This window comes from Giraffa tippelskirchi, chromosome 9, assembly GCF_054371585.1.
Source record: "Giraffa tippelskirchi isolate mGirTip1 chromosome 9, T2T-mGirTip1v1.2.pri, whole genome shotgun sequence".
Lineage (NCBI taxonomy): Eukaryota > Metazoa > Chordata > Mammalia > Artiodactyla > Giraffidae > Giraffa > Giraffa tippelskirchi.
This window is the reverse complement of record NC_137283.1, coordinates 39,387,501-39,409,249: the sequence shown is the minus strand read 5'-3', so window position 1 is coordinate 39,409,249 and position 21,749 is coordinate 39,387,501. Positions and strand designations below refer to the sequence as shown.

Here is a 21,749-nt window from a genome sequence, read left to right as displayed (position 1 = left end):
TTTAAAAAATACACCCAGAGAGATGAACATTCACAAATTATTTGATGGCTATTTGCAAAGGGAGGAGCAGGACTAAGGGTATAAGAGGGGAGGGAGGGCAATGACTGGTTATTTGAGAACTTAATCTTGACTTTTGGGTTGTTTCTTTTAACTCAAACTGTTTTCCTTTTAACTCAAACTGTTTTCCTAACAGGTTATTTTTTAAAGTTAGGTTTCTGCACCTATCCCATTAAAATTCTCATTAATTTTCATAATACAATCCTCATAATTATATAGAAAATGGCAAGGCCCTGTTAGTGACAATTCCTATGCTTTTACACCTTGAGGCCAGGATAGAAGAGGTGCCAAGAAGAGGCATCTTCATTACATGTGTCACTGTCTTGCGGTGTTCTCTCTGGGATGGCTTAAATGCTTCCTTGAACTTTACCCAAAAAGTATCTGAACACAAGGGTTGGTATAAATCTCAGTCCTAGGGAACTGGGAATGCTGTTAACCAAACCAGCAAGACTGGGAAATGCTGAATATTCTACCTTTTTCTCTGAAAACTCAAAAAACAAAGAGACCTTGGAAGCTCCATTTAAACCAATCTTCCAAATTTACCTGAGCAATGACAAAGAGCCCTTCACCACCATCTTTTTCTTTCCCTCCAGAATACCTATTTACACTGTGTAGAACATAAGTGAAGGATTAACCTATGACTGTGACTTGTCTGTAGTTTATCTATTTAGTATAATATACTATATTGTAGATTTAATGTCTGTTTGTTTGCCTGTCTTTACCTCATCTTATTTCTCTCTTCTCTTCTTGATATCTTTTCCTTCTTCCACCTCCACACTTACATTATTAATTACTGGTCCAAGGCCAAAATAAGTCAGGAGTACAAATTCAATGAACAAACAACCCAAAGCTCTTAACTTCCTGATGGAAAATTTATATGAAATTAGTGACATCTACTTCAATATGCATTAACCTCCTTCTCACAAGCTGCTGCTTTTATCTGCGGTTCTCAATATGCTTTAGGATGTCTTTCATTTCTTCCTTATCTCCGCTCCTACTTCCCCCAAAGACTTTTAAAAAAACATGTTTGGTGGTTGATAGGATCGGTGCGCTTCCTCTGAAATCAAAGTTTCTTTGGATATTGAGCTCAGAACATTTAGAGTAGAAATCAAATGACTTAGGCTGGCTATAAAGATTTAAGCCAACAGTGAAGAATTTAATATGCTGGTGAAGAATTTAATCAAACAGAGAAGAACCTGTTTCTGCTCTAAAATCTTCTAAGCCAAAATTCCAAAATGTCTTCATAATTATACTAAATTTGTATCAAATAGAAATATTAAAAAAAAAAAAAAAAACAGTTAGTAAAGGACTTTAAGTGCCAGGCACAGCTTTGGGTGCTGGGGATACAATGCAACCTGCATAGACACTACTCTTGATTTTAGGAGTTTTAGTCTGGCACAGAGATTAGATATTAATTTTACAATTAATTGGTAGTGATCTAATTAACAATTATGATCACTGCCATGAGGGCAAAAACTGAGCTGATCTCACCTAGTCTGTTGCAGGGGAAAGTGAGTGAGCATGGGATCAGAGAAGGATGACCTCAGAAAGAGGCATTTAAGCTAAGACCTAAAGAATGAAGGGGACTCAGTGAACTTCCAGATAGAACAGCATCAAATGGGAAGAAGCTTGCCATGTCTGAGAAGAGAGAAGGTCAGTGTGGTTGCAGTACAGAGAGAAAGGCAGAATGGTGTTGGACTGGTCAGAGAATAAGCTGGGCCATCATCATAGGAGCTCAGAGGTCATCTTAATAATTTAGGACCTTAGTTGAAAGCAGTGGCAACTCATCAAAGGTCTTCAAAGCAGCAGATGAACATGACCAGATTCTCCTGGCTCAGAGAAGAGACCCAACACTTCCTGATGAACAGTGGGGAAGCCAGTGCTTATCCTCATGTGTGTGCATGCATGCTAAAGCTGGTTCAGTCGTGTCTGACTCTTTGCGACCCTATGGACTGTAGCCCGCCAGAATCCTCTGTCCATGGGGATCCTCCAGGCAAGAATAATGCAGTGGATTGTCATGCCCTCCTCCAGGGGATCTTCCCAACCCAGGGATGGAAACTGCATCTCCTATGTCTCCTGCATTGACAGGTGGGCCCTTTCTTTACCACTAGCGCCACCTGGGAAGCTCACTTATCCCCATAGTGTCTATTCATTATTGGAAAAAAACACCACTGCACATACACAACGAATAAGCAATCTGAGGAAAGAGTACAATTTCAATGGAATTATCTCAGCTTCCACCCTCTAACCAAACTGTCATTCTTAAATCTCTATTTTCGATTTCCAGCACAAACAGCTCTGGCAGCCACATGAGAACAGGTCAAAGGCAAGTAAGTAGGACTGAAAGCCAATGGACTAATTAGAGGGTTATCGTCTATGTAAGCAATCTTTGTGATTCAGGAGCAGAGAAAAGTGAAAGGACAGGAGCCACACAGAAGGCAGAATCTATACTACATGGTGAATCTCTCTATTGGAATTATTACATACTTTTAAAAAAAAATTCTGATTTCTTTTCCTCTTGAAATTCATATGATATGGGAGTATGCTCACAAATTCTAATTACTTTTTCAAATATAAAACAAATAAAAATTTACCTTACCAGATGCTGAAAACAGAGAAATAAAACCTACAAATATTTAGTTGATTTCAAATCCTTTGGAACTTAACAAACAGCAACTCATAGTTTAATTAGAAAAAAATCCTCACCTAATTATTTAAAAAGATATATTAAGAATGTGTGACAGGCAACACAGTCTAGATTTACTTTTTGCAGCTGGAATTATTAAGTCCTGGGCTTCTACTTCTTCAGAATTACCTTTCTCTCCCACTAATACAACACTGTAAGATTTTACTCAATGTTACTCTACATAAACTGGACCAAAAGTATTAAATTGAGCGATAGTATATCTTTCAATAAAAAATAAGCCATGTGAGTTATAATAACAGATTTTAGAGACTGAAAGGTATAATCAGTGGGATCTACCATCCCGGCTTTCTCACTTCCAGTGTACTAAGAAAAAAAAAAAAAAAAAAACCCACTCACTAGACTATAGGATAGCCTCTCAGGAGAAGGAATGACATTTATATAAAAATAATTCCAGCATGGAACTATATAATATGCATATCAAAGCAACAGCTTGGTTCTAAAACCTGTGGAGAGCAAAGTCAAGACCAACTAGCATAATCAAATCCCCTGTAAGCCTTAGAATGCTCCCTACTGTGGAATCGCGGTAATAGTTGAGTGGCTGCATCCTTTTGCAAAGTCTATAAGGAGGAGAGACTGCTCCCCGCTGAATCAGCAGTCGCCGTTCCCTTTGTTGTCCAATAGCCAGAGAGCAGGATATCATAAAAAAATGAAAAAAACGAGAAACAGGATATATTAAAGCATGTGATAAAAAGCTGAGTTAGACAGGATTTATAAGACATCTGGAATTCTGGAAGAAAAAATGGAGAGCCTTTAAGGGTAGTAGTGATATATGTTAGTGAAAGAAGGGAGAGAATGATGAAAGATCTCTATTCACATTATGAAAGAATTCCTTTTTTACTTTTTTTGCAAAAAAAAAAAAAACACCTAAGAAGATTTTTAAATGCTTTTGAATTATTTTGGATGCCAGATTTATTATTCATTTAATGTAACACCATCCTTAAGAAGGGCCAAGTAAGACATAATTTTATATGGTTACAGTAATATTGCAAATGCCAATACTATTATACCTTCTTAAAATAGGCAAGCATGAAAAAATGGTAAATGCCATTCTAAGAACATAACAGATCAAGTTTAATACAGTTTATCTCCATATGCTAGAGCATTCCTCTACCAAGACTGTTCTCCCCTCTATCCCAAATTGTCACTGGGACATTGCCTACTCAGATATATCTAAGTTTAAACATCTGTTCTACACAGAGATCCTCTCAGAACCTATAGTTACAACGCTGTCCAAGAGGATTCCCTGAAATGATGAAAGCATTCCTGAGTCACGTTGTCCAGTATGGTAGCCTCATGGAATCACTGAACACTTGAAATATGGTACTATGACTGGGAAGTGCAATTTTAATTGTAATTAAATATCTTTAAGATCAAAGAAATCAAAACAAAGAAATCTAAATTACATTTAAATAGCCACATGGGACTAAAGGATACCATACAAAATCACAGCAAAGATAAGGCTCTGTTCTATTATCTCCTTACTATTCCACTTGTCTTCTTTGTAGCCCTTGCCACAAGGACTATAGTCATATAGTATACATACCTATTTGTTTAATGACCATCTTCCGCACTAAACTGTCAAGATTGCCTTGATCCCACCCCAGTAGTCCACACCTGACACATAGCGCCAACTCAAAGAGCTATTGACTGACTTATTTAAATAAAACTTTTCATTAATGTATCACTTAATATTAGACGGTAATTTGTTGGTTATATAAATAACAAGAGTTGATGTAAGAAAACTGAAACACCAGCTGTTTACAAGTTGTAAAGTCCAGATAATGCTACCAAAAATTATCAAAATCTCCAGGAAAATGTGTTTGCCACAGATTTTTCCTAAACACACACACACGCACACACACACACACACACACAAAGCTGCCTTCAGAAAAGTCTTCTGTTTTGTTCTATAATCTATTCTGGCAGTGAAAATGATGACACTTTTCTGCAAAAGAGAAAATCCAATGCAAAACAAATTCACAATTTAGCACAGGATGGCATGAGAAAGCTGACGCAAAGAAGCTGTTCCTCCCTAGTTTAAATGAACATTTTATCTTCAGAGTAAAGTAGCTAATTTTCTTAAATCTTTTTAAACATGTTAACTTCTTCACAGCCAAATGTTCAATAGGTATTCTTTGTCAACTTTGAAAATGAAAGAAAAATATATCACTATAATACAGTATGCAGAACAGATATTTTAATGCTCCCAGTGAGAATGGCAATAGATAGGCCTGGACAGTATAGGTGAAGACACAAATTCCAGAGAAGAATGGTGACTATAATTCATGGGGAAATATATGCAGTCTCTTCATTCTTAATTAACTGGTTTGATCATTCATCCATATACGCAGCTCTCCCCACACAGGTCTGCCCTTTCCAGTTACAGTATCTTTCACCATGGAACACATAGTCCACATTCAAAATCAGAAAAGTACACAAGCAACTAAGATATAAGGCCAGAGGGAAAGCTGCACTCAAGAGGAGTAGACAGCTCATCCTGGGGGGAACCATTAAGATATGACGGATCAAATGACACAACAAAGAGAGATCCCAACTACTTCCATTAAGAATTTCTGACAACCACAACAAAAAGGACTTGTACACAGCTTTCCCTCTCATCCTGAAGTCCTGAATTGAAAACATGGGGTGGGGTTGGAGGAACACACAAAAAATTAATAATGTGAATGTGTTGCATAAATTCATGGATTAATGATTAAGACAATTAGTCAACAATTTAAATATATAAGAAGGGAGCTCATTGCAGCAATGCTTTAAAAAAAAAATGAAGCAACGTGGGGACCATTATTATAAAAACTTGTATGATCAACCCAAATAAGTTCACTATGAGGAGTGATAGCTGCTGCTGCTGCTAAGTCGCTTCAGTTGTGCCCGACTCTGTGTGATCCCATAGATGGCAGCCCACCATGCTCCGCTGTCCCTGGGATTCTCCAGGCAAGAACACTGGAGTGGGTTGCCATTTCCTTCTCCAATGCATGAAAGTGAAAAGTGAAAGTGAAGTCGCTCAGTTGCGTCCGACTCTTTGTGACCCCATGGACTGCAGCCTACCAGGCTCCTCTGTCCATGGGATTTTCCAGGCAAGAGTACTGGAGTGGGCTGCCAGTGCCTTCTCCAAGGAGTGATAGAAAAGCGTACAATTATAACTCATGTCTAAATTTTCTTCATCTGTGTCTTTTCAGGAGGCTTAGCAGGTAAAGCTTAGAAACCTAGACCATCAGGGCACATGCGACCCTTTCATGTCTCTTCTCATGATGGGTCTAGAGACATTTCATCATTTAAAGGTTGAAATAATAAGAAATTTCTGCCAAGAGCTATTACCATTCAGCAATCATTTAAACAATGGAAGCATTGCTCAAAAGTATAGACCTATATACACACACTGAACATGTCAAACCAATATGATAAAATTATTTTACTATTAAGACAATTTTAAATGGGTGTGACATTTTGCTTTCTTGTCTTTTTCTAAAACATGACTTTGAATATTGTCAGAAATTCCGACCTGCAATCACATTGGCGATAGAAGTAATGCAGAGATCATGGTGATCATCACCACAGGAATCTGAGCCCCAAGACCCTGGATTGGAAGTTTATTCTGTTATCACTAAGCAACTTGAAGGGAGATTCAATGTGGATTCATGAAAATAAAGCAGTTAACCAGAAGGAGAACCTCATTCCCTACTGAAAGCATTACAAATCAAGTAAGTGATGTACATCCCGAGCCCTGGAGATTTGTTCATGTGCCCTGGCTGAAACTGGTCTTAAGAGTTTGACTTTTGTCTTTGGCTGTACAATGATAAAGAATACATGTAATCCCACAGGAGTGAAAACGAGAACATGTCACTACTATGGGGTGAACAGCTAAAGGTTAACTGAGTTTTAGATACTCATCCCTAACTGTTCAAGATTTTACCCGAATATCAATTTCTATATTAATGCACAGGCACCCTGAGCCAGAAGGAATATATGTCATTCTAAATTTAAATACATCCTTCCACCTGAAAAGAGAAGCATTTTTTTCCCTAGACAACTCTCATAATCAGAATGCAACTTCCTAGAGGAAATAGGTCAAATTAATCAAACATTCCTCAAAACATTTTAAGTGAGTGAATGAGTGAAACAGTTATCTAGCCAACCCAAGTACTATAGATACTCTATGTTGATAATTTGAGACATTAAATATAAATATGAAAATACACACTGTCAACTACAAATGGGCACTTGCCATTTACCTCTATGAGGATTAGATCATGTGCTGCTGCAGCTGCTGACCTTCAACACCCCCTGAAAGGAGTTCAGAGTGGAGAGCAGAAATGAGGCACTCTGTGCTCAGGGAAAAACCTGGCAAGACAGGTCTTCAGAGAGTTAAATGTTTTTAAGAGCTGATTTTATGAATCCAAGTCGTGTATCTCCCCATATCTAGAAAACCACTAAAATGCTTCACAGTGATTACTGTTTCTAGCAGAAGCTTCATGAGACTAGTAGAAACTTTTTGGAAAAACATGTGCTTGATTACATGAACTCCCTCTTCAAAATAACATATATACTGACCTACCCCCTGCCACTTTGGAGCAGTTTCTCAGAGCTGTCTAAGGTGCAGTCTCCTGGGCTGTAGTCTTCATTTTGCCCCAAATAAATCTTAACTCTCACATTGTACACCTTTTAAAGTTGGCAACAGTGTACAATCTTTCTTAGGGAACTATATTTTTAAAACACTAACACTTCAACTTAAAAAGTTAGAGACACTTCATTTTTCTTAAGTTGAAAACTGAGTCATCTTGGTTCAATGAGAGGAAGCTTAGCATGCCATTTACTCCAGCATTCAAGGCAGGTCGTTATTAAAAAAAAAAAAAAAAAAGGAAAGAAAGAAAGAAAAAAGCTACCATGATAAGTAGACATGATTTTGTATAATCAGGTAATATCTTAAAAGATACACCTATTTACTGTCACAATAAACCATCTGGTAAGTTTGAGAGAGCCATTTTTAGAGGTCAGAATGTGCCTAGCTTTCAGAATACCTGGTATAAAAAACTCTTAACAAACAACACAATTAAGGAAGATTGATTCACATGGCCGAAGAACTCTCAGGTTATGGAAAGAAAAAAAAAAAAAAAAAAACTGCATTTGTATACTTGAATTTACAGTATCATCATTAATATATAACCTTTAACATATACAAAAGCAGCCATATCAATAACAATAGCTACAATTTATGGAGCAATTCATGTGGTCCAGGCACTATGCTGAATCTATATATTTATTATCTCATTTAAGCCTCATAGCACTCCTAAGGGTTACGTGCTCTTGTTACTTCCCTTTAAAAATGAAAACAATGGGACTTAGAGGAACTTCCCAAGGTTATATAACTTGGTTGGAAAAAGATAATAAAGCAAAAATAAATTTTAATATTTAAAAGGCTTTAGAGGAGTGCAACCATGAATATTTATATACTTTCACATATGTCAAAGTTCAATCATTTGACTGCAGAAGTATTTTCCATCTTTTCAGATATCTTTTAGAAATAAAAACCAATTATCAAATTATTATCCTTACCAGCTTTCAACCACTCTGAGCCTTTCAAACTGATAAGGGAAAGATGGAGGGATGTTTCTTAAGGTGATTTCATTTATCATATGGTATCCACTAGAGAAGAGGGAACTAGCTGAGTGACTGAGCACAATATTTAACACAGGCATCTCGGATATTGAGATGCTTGTGTTTAATATTGTGCTCAGCCACTCAGTCGTGCCCAACTCTTTGCCACCCTGTGGACTGTAGCCCACCAGGCTCCTCTGTCTATGGAATTTTTCAGTAAAGAATACTGCAGTGGGTTGCCATTTCCTCCTCCAGGGGATTTTCCCAATCCAGGGATCAAACCTGGGTCTCCTGCATTGACAGGAGGATTCTTTACCAGTGCCACTTGGGAAGTCCTGTGTTTAATATCAGGCCCTCCTAAGCCAGACTTCCGCAACCTTAACTTACCAGGATTGTTGGCATACACAACCATTATACTTTTTCTGTTCAAGTGGATAAACAGAGGGCTTTGACTAAGTGGATAGACTAAGACTGTGATAACTGCTCTGTGAGTATGGTCTGTTCCAAAGGCCAGAGTAACCACAATCGTAGGTCCACAATTGTATCTGAAAATGTTTCTCAAAAGCCTAGAATTGCACTGCCCAATATCATACCTGGTAGCCACAAGTTGCTATTTATATTTAAATTTCATTAAATAATTAAAATCTCATTCTTTGGTCACACTAGCTATATTTCAAATTTTCAATAGGGATATGTGGCTTAACGGCTACTATATGGAGGGACGACACAAATCAGTTCTACTAAACTGTTCTGGCCTAGAGTTACATTTCCTCACTTGCTACTTTAACCAGGGTTTATGTAAAGATCAGTCAGTGGGTTTGGGCTTACATGCCAACACTGGTCACTTTGAATTGGCTTCCCTGAGTAGGAAAAAATCGCAGTGCCTGAAACAGTGATGTCTCTCTGGGACATAGAACTGGGACATTAGGCACATATGTCAAACAAGACCTCTAAAGACCTTCTATTAGCAGGTCTTTATATAAATATAAACATAAATATAAAACTACCAAATATCGAAAACTAAGGCTAATAGGCCTCAGAGATTATCCATGTCTCTCCATGGGCCACTTTAAAAATAACCATGAAAGCAGTTTTTCCCCCAGGTGCTTACAGTTAAATAAAGTTTTTAATACCATCCCTAATCACAATCTGGACTTCCCTGGTGGCTCAGTAGGTGAAGAGTCTGCATGCAATTCAGGAGACTCAGGTTCAGTTCCTGGGTCAGGAAGATCCCCTGGAGAAAGAAATGGCACTCACTCCAGTATTCTTGCCTGGAGAATTCCATGGACAGAGGAGCCTGCTGGGCTACAGTCCATGAGGTCGCAAAGAGTCGGACATTCCTGACTGACTGACACTTTCACTTTCAGAATCACAATCTAGGTCTAATCCAAGACAGAGCAGTCTTACTAATTAAGTCAGAAAATACTCTATAAAAGGGTGATAGAGACAAAACTGATGAATTTTTTAAAATTCATGTTTACCTCTAAATAGCACTCCTCTTTTTTCTGTTGCATAAACAACTGTGCCACTGGTAACAGCTCCAACCTAGCGTTCATATTCTTCCCTGACAGAACTCAGTAATCTCATCAGAGTTCTTTTTCTCCTCACTTAGGAATCATTTTAGGGTCCCCTGACTCCAAAAGGCCTCTCGTAAACCACACAGAACTGTACACAGCATACCAAATGCAGCATCTGGTCTAGCCAGGCATCTGGAATTAGGCAGAGAATGAGAAATCAGGCCTCTAGCTATCACTGGCAATCAACTTCCCAGGCACCGCCTCCACTCCCTGCTATACCACCTTCACCTGCCAGAGACCTCATGCTGATGTCACAATTACCTGGTCAAATCAACTTTAGCAGTACACGAGCATCAAGAGCAACATTTCTCCTTTCGTGTTTTCATTCACTAGGAAGGTATGAACTCTACTTAGGAGGCAGACGCTCCATTATCTACTGCAAGTCTAAACCGTTTGAGTTGCATTACTAAAATGGATTGGCACTCAAAACAAAGTAATGAGGATGTGTACTGACAGAAAAGTAGGTAGGGACTAGGGGTCTCTATTGTGCTGAATTTCCAGTGAATGCTTAGAACTTCGATGAGGTCAAAGTGGTGTCGTTTATTTCAGCTGGGACCACTGGGTGAAATCTCGTTTTATTAAGGCCTGAAGCACTTGCCAGTCATGGTTGTGACTGGTAATAAAACAGCAATCACTAAGAACTTGAATTAGGTATTCCTGTATCTAAATCTCTACATCAGTTTTTCTCAACCAAGGGCCGATTTTCCTCCTTTCTCACCCCTTAGCAGTATTTGGCAATGTCTACTAACATTTTTGCTTGAGGGTGCTACTGGCAACTAGTAAGGAGAGATCAGAAATGCTGTTAAACATCCTGCAATGCATAGGAAAGCTCCCTTCACAGCAAAGAATAATTCAGCCCAAAGTGCCACTAATTCCAAGGTCAAAAATCATACCCTGAGGCTATGCATGGTCTCTAACATTTACTTGATTTTTTAGGGATTTAACAATTTGCATGGACATGCACTCCTGTCAGGAGGGGAGATTCCTTCTGTCCATTCACAGATTTCAAAAGCTTAACAAAGTCACTGCTACAATTGGTAAAAAGATACATCTATTAGTAAAAATATTTTCATCTTAGGGTATTTTACCATTTGTTCAATCTTTTCTCCCTAACTAATTAATAGGCTAATTTCATTTTTAATCTATCATTGGCATTTAAATATTGTCAGATCAAGTCCTTACTACCAAAAAGACATTCATTACTAAAAAGCAGAATATGACCATCTTGACAAACAAGATATTTTCTGGAAAAATGTCAAAATTGCCTTATAATTTTAGAGAAAGTTTTTTTAAAACAATTCTAGAAGTAGTACTTAATAATAATGCCTTACACAATTCTTAAAGTTCATAACAGAAATGATGGTATAAAGCAGAATTAAGTGGTATTAAGTTATTGCTCATCTTTGAGAGAATCCAACTCTAGTTGGAAGGTTTGGTATCTCTGTGCCCATTCAAGAATTGGGTCGAGTATTTTTCTCCCACATGTGCTACAGAAGGTTAAAGCAAACACAGCGGTTAACCCCAAATAGTTTATTTGTCCTGTTTTTGCTTTGTCATTTTCTTACCATGTAAGGATCAGTGTTATGTATACACATATGTGGTGCATATACATATGTACAAAGAATGAGAATCAATATTCCTCAGCACTTTCTACATTAAAGGCATAATTAACACCTGGCAACATGCTGTGTTCACCTGTTACAACTTTCTTTGTCCTAAGTCTTTAGTAATATTACCAGTAAAAGAAAATATCCCAGCTTTAACTACAGAAGAAAATGTTTGCACTTTGAAGGTAGGGTTTAAATCCTCAATAATAATTGAATACAGCAGACTAAAGTACTCACTGAGAAAGAAATGACACCTTGTATGTACTGTCATCTCCAAACCTCACTTTTTCTCTGGATTTTCAAATTATTTCATAAAATACCAGTCTTGAGTAAATAAATAAAAGTGACTCCAAGATACCTTTATCTGGTTCAGATGTAAGTTCTGATGTGTATATATATTACGTTTATCTTAAAAATAGGAATTAAATGCTTCAGAAGGAACCTGGATCTTCCAATGTGGGAAAATAAAATGGTACTGAAGAATTTATTTACAGGGCAACAATGGAGAAACAGACATAGAGAAAAGACTTACGGACATGGGGAGAGGGAAGAGAGGGTGAGATGTATGGAAAGAGTAACATGGAAACTTACATACCATATGTAAAATAGATAGCCAAGGGGAATTTGCTGTATGGCTCAGGAAACTCAAACAGGGGCTTTGTATCAACCTAGGGGGGTGGGATGGGGAGGGAGATGGGAGGGAGGTTCAAAAGGGAGGGGATATATATATATACCTATGGCTGATTCATGTTGAGGTTTGACAGAAAATAACAAAATTCTGTAAAGCAATTATCCTTCAATAAAAAAGAAATTAATTTTAAAAAATCAACATTTTATGTGTGGATTCTGATGTCATAGTGGAGACTGAGAAAACATGCAAAGAGGAAGCAGGCTTTCACTCATATAAAATTTGCAAAGGATAGCTCCATTTTGAATCACTATGGAACCTAATTATAAAATCTTAAGGAAAAAAAAAAAAATCACCACTTTAAACCATGGTAGCCCCTCAGCACACTCAAAAGATATACAATTGTTCAAAAAATGAAACAAACTTGCTATTCATTTCCCAAGTACATATAACATGTCAAGACAAACTGGGTGTGAGAGAACAAAGCTAGAAGGCAGTTATATACTAGCAAAAAAGAAAAAAAAAAAAAAATCCCAGACATCATTTAAATGAAAACCTGTTGTCAAGAGTCTAATTTTATGCTCAATGCATTCTCCTCCTTCTCTTCTATGCAGCTTTTAAATATGCTCATCTTGCTGTTAATTGCTCAGTAATGGACATAGCTTTCTAAGCAAAACCCTATTATTACAGCAAAGAAAAATGAACAGGTAAGCTGTTAACATAACAGGCTCTTGTTACAGTTAAAAAGAAAAAAAAAAATAAAGCAAAATAACATTTCCTATGTACCCATCACCTAGCCTACCCTGGTGTCCCACACATGCCTACTCTTCATTCTGAAACAGAACAGAAGTGAGAAATATCTTCTCCAGCCGACTGAAAATACAAGGCAGCCAGCCTCGGTGGAGAGAGGTAGCCACTGAGGATGAAGCTCTCAAGTCCTCAGTAACTTTGACATGCCTCAAATAACCCACAAAATGCAGAACGCATAGGTCTGTGTATACAATTCTTAAATGTAGTAATAAAATCTATACTGCTGGGCACAGTAAATAAAAAGCAGTCCATGTGAAAGCTTAATTTTATAGTATTTAATTAGTACACTTTAGAGATAAAGATGCAGAAGACTAAAAGAAGAGAAAGAAAACAGCAGCTCTGAGCAGTCATATACATGATTATATATAACATATGTTAGTTATCCTAAAGGCATGTAGAGTACAATTCTTTTTTTTTTTTTTTTTTTTATTTATTTGGCTGCACCAGGTCTTTAGTTACAGCATGTGGGATTTAATTCCCTTACCAAGGATTGAACCCAGGCCCCCTGCATTGGGACCTTAGAGTCTTAGCCACTGGACCACCAGGGAAGTCCCATAGAGTACAATTCTTATGAGTTAAATGTTAATGTGATTTTACAGTATTACTCTAAGGGGTCACCTTGAATTTCTTCAGTGTTCTGGGAAAACTGTAAAAGGTTAGGAGTATCCTTCCTTACATGAAATAATAGAAATAATAACTAACCTGGACTTCCCTGGTGGTTAAGAATCTGCCTGCCAATGCAGGGGACATGGGTTTGATCCCTGGTCTGGGAAGATTACACACGAAGTGAGGCAACTAAGCCCAAGCACCACAACTACTGAAGCCTGCTTTCCCTAAAGCCCGTGCTCTGCAACAAGAGAAGCCACCACAATGAGAAGCCCAAGCACTGCAACTAGAGAGCAGCCCCTGCTCTCCACGAGAAAATCCCCGTGCAGCAACAAAGACCTTGTTCAGCCAAAAATAAATAACTAATCCTCCAGTGCTAATGATGTAGCTGGTGATGCTATACATGTGTTAACTCAACCCTAGGTTATACGTGAGGAAACTGAGCCGTGGGGCAAGTGACTTGGTCAGAGGCACCCAACAGGCATACAGCAGAGCCAAGATTTAAGGCAGGGTGTGTGATGCCAGAGATCATGGTTACTGGACTCTTCTGCCTCCAGAAGATTCCCTCCCTTCCCACATGCTTCTTGTTCCCCTATCCTCCCATTGTTCGCTTAGCACCAAACAGCCATGATCCGAATCCCAGGATCCACAGCCATCATGTGTGAGCTGCACATTTGTCAAGAATCACTGTTCTGGCAGCATATTGAGCAATTCAAGGACTTAGAACACCGTGAAACAATTCAGCAGTAATGATAAGGCAGTAACTCTTGAAGGGCAACCTCACCTTATAGTGTCCATAAAAGCACCTGCCGTTATTGTACTATTCCCTTACTCCTCTTCCTGCACACCATCTCTGTTTCAGTAGAAGCCAGTGACTGCCCTGCCAACTCCCTCAAATACCCAGAGAACAAGGGCCACACACATTTTGGCAAACAGCAACCCACTCCAGTACTCTTGCCTGGAGAGTCCCATGGACGGAGGAGCTGGGTGGGCTGCCGTCTATGGGGTCGCACAGAGTCGGCCATGACTGAAGCAACTTACAGCAGCAGCAGCAACCTTTCTTCCAGCTGGCGTGACCTCACAGTCCGCTTCTTGTCTTTTCTTCAAGCAACGTCTTGTGTTCCACACACTGCTACCATCACAGTATATATGGCTGAAACCACTAACCTAAAACCCAGGACTCTACCTGCAAAAGAATAGAGTCAAACCAACAAGCCCACAGCCTCATTAAGGAAGGGCCTACTGTGTACCACAGTGGTGCAGGGGTAAAGAATCTGCCTGCTAGTTCAGGAGACGAAAGAGACATGGGTTCGATCCCTGGGTGGGGAAGATCCCCAGGAGTAGGAAATGGCACCCCACTCCAGCACCCTTGACTGGAAAGTCCTATGGACAGAGGAGCCTAGTGGGCTACAGTCCATGGGGCCACAAAGAGCTGGACACCACTCAGCATGCACACAGGCACTGTGTACCCCAGCCAATAAATGGCGCATGCCTGACAGGTATCCATAGTCCTTTAAAGCAGAACCACCTCCATTACAATCGTGAGTTCACTGCAGGTTTACAAAGGATAAGCAATATGTCCAAGACTTCACGGCTAAATGGAGTTGAAGGCAGGATTCTAACGAGGATTCTGTTCTAGAAAATACATACTTGATAACACTGTTCTTTCCCCTCCTTTGCCTAAGGATATCTTATTTACTCTTCAGTTTCTTTCCCACTTGTCTGCATTCTCCTTGGAGGCAATAAGGATGCTTTCTTTACCCTCACATCTATTATACTCCCTAAGATGGGAGCTCAGAACTTCCCAAACAACCAAAATACGAGAGGCCAGCACTTAGCACACACAAGCACCTAAGTGGTTACAGTATAAATGGATGTACACAGGTTAGGGTTAATAGTAGAATTAGAATTACTATAGTGTAGTATTAGAAATAGTGTATTTAGAATACTAATAGAAACACTGAAGTTAATTTATGTCAAAAGCATTGTCATACAACAAAAGCCCTGAGTTCCCAGTTTTTTGTCACCTTCCTATCTCTGTCCTCACTCTTCTCCACCACTATCTCTCAATCTCTTTCTGCTTCTTTCCTCTCTCCATTTTTCTCAGGCTGTCTGGTTCATACACCATCACAGTTGCCACTAGTCACTGAAGCTACCACATTAACAAACCATACACCTAGTCAACAGTCTCATGTGAAATATTCTTCACATTTGAAATAAAACCCTACTGTGTAGATCACAACAAACTGGAACATTCTTCAGGAGATAGGAATACCAGACAACCTTACCTGCCTCCTGAGAAATCTGTATGCAGGTCAAGAAGCAACAGTTAAGAATTGGACATGGAACTACAGACTGGTTTCAAATCGGGAAAGGAGTATGTCAAGGCTGTATGTTTTCACCCTGCTTATTTAACTTCTATGCAGAGGACATCATGCAAAATGCCAGGCTGGATGAATCATGGCCTGGAATCAAGATTGCTGGGAGAAATATCAATAACCTCAGATATGCAGATGACAGAAAGTGAAGGGGATCTGAAGAGCCTCTTGTTGAAAGTGAAAGAGGACAGTGAAAAAGTTGGCTTAAAACTCAACATTCAGAAAACTAAGATCATGGCATCCAGTCCCATCACTTCATGGCAAACAGATGGGGACACAATGGAAACCATGACAGACTTTATTTTCTTGGGCTCCAAAATCACTGCAGATGGTGATTGCAGCCATGAAATTAAAAGCCACTTTCTTCTTGGAATAAAAGCTATGACCAACCTAGACAGCATAGTAAAAAGCAGAGACATTACTTTGCCAACAAAAGCCCAACTAGTCAAAGCTATGGTTTTTCCAGTAGTCATGAATGAATGTGAGAGTTGAACTATAAAGAAAGCTGAGCACTGAAGAATTGATGCTTTTGAACTGTGGTGTTGGAGAAGACTCTTGAGAGTCCCTTGGACAGCAAGGAGATCCAACCAGTCAATCTTTAAGGAAATCAGTCATGAATATTCACTGAAAGGACTGATGCTAAAGCTGAAATTCTAATACTTTGGCCACCTGATGTGAAGAACTGACTCCTTGTAAAAGACCCTAATGCTGGGAAAGATTGAAGGCAGGAGGAGGAGGGAACAACAGAGGATGAGACGGTTGGATGGCATCACCAACTTGATGGACATGAGTTTGAGCAAGCTCTGGGAGTTGGTGATGGACAGGGAAGCCTGGCGTGCTGCAGTCCATGGGGTCAGAGAGAATTGGACATGACTGAGTGACTGAGCTGAACTGAATGGTATTGATGTGATAAAGAGCTCACTTCAACTGCACCTCAGGTAGCTTTCTGCACAAGACAGGTCCCCTAGGTTAAGTAGCCCCAAACCTGAAAACACGTGATGACTTTCCATCTCTCCTATAAATATAAATATAAATATAAATATAAATATAAATATAAATATAAATATAAATATAAATATAAATATAAATATATGGTCTGAATGTGCCCACACAAAATTCACACGTTTGGATCTATTCAACCGTTATGATAGTGTTAGAAAACAGAGCCTTGGGAGGTGATTAGGTCATGAGGGTTGAGCCCCCATGAATGGATTAGCGCTCTTATAAAAGAGATCTCACAGGGACTTTCCTGGTGGTCCAGTGGTTACGAATCTGCCTTGCAGTGTCATGGATTTGATCCCTCGCTGGGGAATTCTGCAGGATGTGGGGAACATCTCACGTGCCGCAGAGTAACTGAGCCCTCACACTGCAACTACTAAGCCCACGCACTCTAAACCCCATGCACCACAACAGAAGATCCTGCTTGACAAAACAAAGACCTGATGCAACTAAATAATTAAGATTTCACAGATACCCAACAGAGCTCCCTAGATGGTTCCAACGTGTGAGGACACAATGAGATGTCTGCAACACAGAAGAAGGCCCTTACTCAACCATGCTGCCACCTTGATTTCATGCTTCAAACCTCTACAACTGTGAGAAATACATTTATTTTGCTTGTAAGCTAGCTAGTCTGTGATATTCTGTTAAAACCTGAACAGACTGAGATGTATATGTACTGATACACAGTTACATTCCTTTGGAACACTATGACATCTTTAGGTAATAGTACAGCTCACTCTACAGGCCAGTTCTTATTCTAAAATTTTTTCACACATCCTCTCATGGAAGCTGTCTCCAAATTTCATACTACAGGGACTACTATCATCTGCTTGTGACAGATGAGGAGGCCAAGGTACAGAGTGGCTCGGTAACTTTCCTAAAATCACAAGGTTACCGAGTGGAAGATACTCATTCCTAGAATCCACTTTCTGAACCCAATTTCCTGCAGCACCACTCTGGTTGCTTTTGGTCAACCTGGTGGTACTCTGTGTGGCAGGAAGTTCCTCACTGAGAATTACCCTAATTTCCACTGCACTAGGATGGCATCATGCTTGTGTAGGTGCTAGATTTAGTAATTCATTTGCATTCACTAATTGGTTTTCTACATAAGATGTTCGCTAAGTGTGGTCCCTAGACCAACAGCATCACCATCAATTGGGACTGTGTTAGCAATGCACATCTTCTGGCCCTTTTCCAGATCTACCGCATCATAAATCTGGGGCTGGTCCCCAACCGTGTCAGATTTAATAAGTCTTCCAGGTAATTCTGATGCATGCTAGAGTTTGAGAATTACCACTCTCCCCCACATTTACTGAATGTTTTAGGTAATGGTCTCTTTGAAGACTCACTGTCAGAAATGAGGATAGAAAATGCACAGTGAGGCATCTAGCTTCAGTAACACCCAGGGGCACATTCTGTCTACAATTCCTCACACTGTCATCTGTCCTCACACATTAGGCTTTCTGCTCATAATTTTCAAATTATAACTACCTAACAGCTTCTAAAATGAGTGTCTGGCTTGGCAAATTTCAAAATGCTACAAGAGTAAGTATCTTTGCTTCAAGATTGGGCTCGTCCAACGCAAACAAGAGGCAAGGCCACAGCTGACCCATCACTCCACCTGTGAGAGCCAATTAATTAGCCCTCAACGTAAGTATCATATTTATGTGCCAAGTATGGTCTATAATGAGGTCCTTACCATGCAACCATATTTCATTCAATCGTTCAATTAAGTATACACTTAATTACAGTCATTTCTTTCATTATTTATTCACTAGCCTACAACACACCTGTCAAAAGAAACACTTCTTGCCTGATTGACTGTCACCTCCTTCCTGGAGTCCTGTGTATACCACCACCAGCCCCACCTCCCTATTTTCTCTCTTAAGCACTACACACATTCTTGAGGACTTGGAGGCTACTGAGATGGCTGACCAACCCTCGTGCTTGGTGGAGACTTTGATCTGCTCTACTGAGAACCCTTTTCATACGTTCTCATAGTACATCTGTCAGCTGCAATTAGGGTGTTGCAAAGCTGTTGGTGATAAAGTGACATTTGCTCTAAGCATTGTCACTTTGAAGAATACCCAAGAAGCACAAGGAAAATCAATATAATTACAAGTTATCAGCTTCAGATTTGATTCACTCACTTGCTTTGAAATTGCCAAATGAAAATAATTTCAGTTTACCTGAGTAACAATAGATGGATATTCAAATGTTATAAAAGCTTACTTTTGAATCTCAATTTGTAATATTAAGGAGAGGAAAAGCACTCAGTCCAATTTTCTCTAGTCAGAAAACTCTAATTTTTCACAAAATACTTGCAATTGAGGGCTTGCCTGATAATTCACTAATGTAAGTATTGAAATGGATGTTTTAAGCCAAATGCTTATTAAAATCTTTGCTGCTGTCTTTACAAAAAAAAAATTTTTTTTTAATTCTAATCACTGTTTGAGACAGAAGGTGGCACCCAAATAAGGTATTATTTATTGATTTATTTTTGACAGAAATGAGTTTGTTCATTTTGAATTTAAATTTCACTGGTGATCGTGTATTTCATCTGGCCACCCTGCCAGGAGCATTCTATTTTACAATGAAATAATGCCTAACAGGAAGACAGTCAGCAGCAGCCTCAGTTTCATGATGAAGTACTGATAACTAGTGAGATACGCCTTCTTTGGAAGAAGAACAACACACAGCAAACACTTATCATAAAACCATAGTCTATAGCAAAGTAGGAAACAAACTCCCAAGGGAAAATAAATCATCATTCAAAGATCCTAACCGATGTGAATAGAACCCCACTAGGTCTCAGTATCCTCCTAAGTCCTTCACACTTCGTGCCACAGAGGTAACAAATCATCCTGAATTTCCTCCTTGGAGAAGAAGGGACTTGGGCCTGAGGGCAGGATCCACGGTGAGCCATTTGGACTGGCTTTTCTGGTGATATATGAAAGTCCCCAGCTGATGGAAGGCGCTGTGACACTCGGGACACATGTAGGGTTTGAGCCCAGAGCGGGTGCGTCAGTGAACACGGAGGTTCCCATGGTGGCTGAAGGCCTTGTCACAGAGCTCACCCTGGAAAGCTTCTCCCGGGCGTGGGTCCTCTCATGGGCATGCAGTACGGAGACGCTGGTGAACTTCTTGGGGCAGAGGTCACAGCAGTATGGCTTCTTGCCTGTGTGGACCAACTGGTGAACCCAAAGGTGTGAAGGCTGCATGAACCCTTTGACACAAACACTGCATTTAAAGGGTCTCTCACCTGTATGTGTCCTCCGGTGCAGAGTAAGCTGAGATTGATAAGGAAATTTCTCCTTGCATACCCTATATTCATAGGATGCCCTACCCCAAGCTTCTTTTCCTTTAGGAAGACTGGTGGATCCCACCGTGCCAGGTGAACCGATGGAAAGAGACCCAAGTTTTCCCGAGAACTCTTTGTCCAAAGATGTGGTTTCTTCTTGACGCGCTTCTTGGAAAGTGGGGCTGTTGGTCCATTTCCTTTTGAAACACCTGTGCCTCCTAAAGGGACGTCTTCTGAATCCACTGTTAGTTGAAACTTCTCCCTCAGGACCGTTCAGGGGTCCAGGCTCTTCGGATTGATGGGTTCTTGTCTCTTCTGTGACTCCCATCAAGTCCTTCTCCAAGTTCTCCTTGGGTGTCTTACCCTCCATTTCACCTGTTTCAGGAAAGGTCTTGGGGAAGGGACTTTTCTGGTCCTGCTGGCCCTTCTCTGGAGGTATGACACTGACCACAGACCAGGCCTCCCTGCATAAGTCTCTTTCATCATCCACATCACTGAGCTCAACTTATATATAATATCTCAACATCTGAGTTTTGCACCAGAAATTCCTGTCCTTGTATGCCGACTATGGTTCATTTCTTCAGTTTCTGCTTATTTTTTAGCACATCCCCCAGAGGTCTTTACAAGTCTCCACACCACTTTTTTTTTGACTAAGACCTGGCACTCCAGCAGCATGCAGATCATGAACCACTTCAGCACCAGCTTTTCCATCATCTACTCTCTGGTGTGAAGATCTGGCCTCAGCCACTGATAGCAGAATTCACAAAAGTCTTCTCAGATCCTGGACAGAGCTGGATTTCTCCAAACTGCTAAATGTTCTGAAGCTAACGTGCCATTTTTCAGGGTCACAGTCTTGCTTTTCCAGAAGTATGCCTTGGCGTGGCACGGATACTGGTGACTGATGCAGGATGGCCTGGGACATTTCCATGACTCCAGAAAACTGTCTGGTCCTCAGCCATATTGATGAAGTAAATTTGCAATAGGACTCTGAGCAAACACTTCTAGCAGCTGGTACCTAATTTTCTCCTATGGAAAGGGATTTCTTCTTCTTTTCGTCAGCAATAGGATCATTGTTCCGAAGTCTCTTTGAAGCCCTCTTGCCTTCATTCTCCTCAGCTGGGGACTTGCTCTTAAACTGTCAATGTATTATTTATGATCAATTCAATACAGTGAATAGTTTGATTACCTGGTATTTGATTCTACTATGCTCATATTTTTTGTACCAACTGTTATGAAAAAAGATATGTTCACAAAAGGAACAACTAAGGATGAGTTTCTTCAAAACTCAGAAACTCTAATCAAATAGACAACTTCTTTTAGCAGACAGTAGGGGCAACTTCCAACTGATGAATGTAGACAACACAGTGCCTAAGAAAAGTTAAAGCCCAAAGGCTGCCCCATACAAATTTTGTTTACTCCCATATAATTAGATTTTTTACTGTAAATTAATTGTCAACCTTAAA

At 39.7% G+C, this 21,749-nt stretch overlaps 1 protein-coding gene and 1 long non-coding RNA gene across 38 annotated transcripts in view; both read right to left on the bottom strand.

The window, feature by feature from the left end:
- The window catches only part of FHIT (fragile histidine triad diadenosine triphosphatase), a 1,651,033-nt gene that overhangs the window by 664,868 nt on the left and 964,416 nt on the right, over positions 1-21,749 (bottom strand). For 10 of the 37 annotated variants that reach the window (XM_081524702.1, XM_081524701.1, XM_081524699.1 and 7 more), the window contains exon 1: positions 9,859-10,146. The exons of the other annotated variants lie outside the window; for them this stretch is intronic. The gene's annotated coding sequence lies outside the window, so the exon portion shown is untranslated. Of the gene's footprint in view, positions 1-9,858; positions 10,147-21,749 lie in introns of those variants that run through there. 37 annotated transcript variants of the gene reach the window in all.
- Positions 5,432-7,914, bottom strand: LOC145519842 (uncharacterized). Its single transcript, XR_014063958.1, has 2 exons — positions 7,124-7,914; positions 5,432-6,730 (listed from the first exon to the last, which is right to left on the bottom strand). It is a non-coding gene; the product is annotated as an uncharacterized LOC145519842 (long non-coding RNA).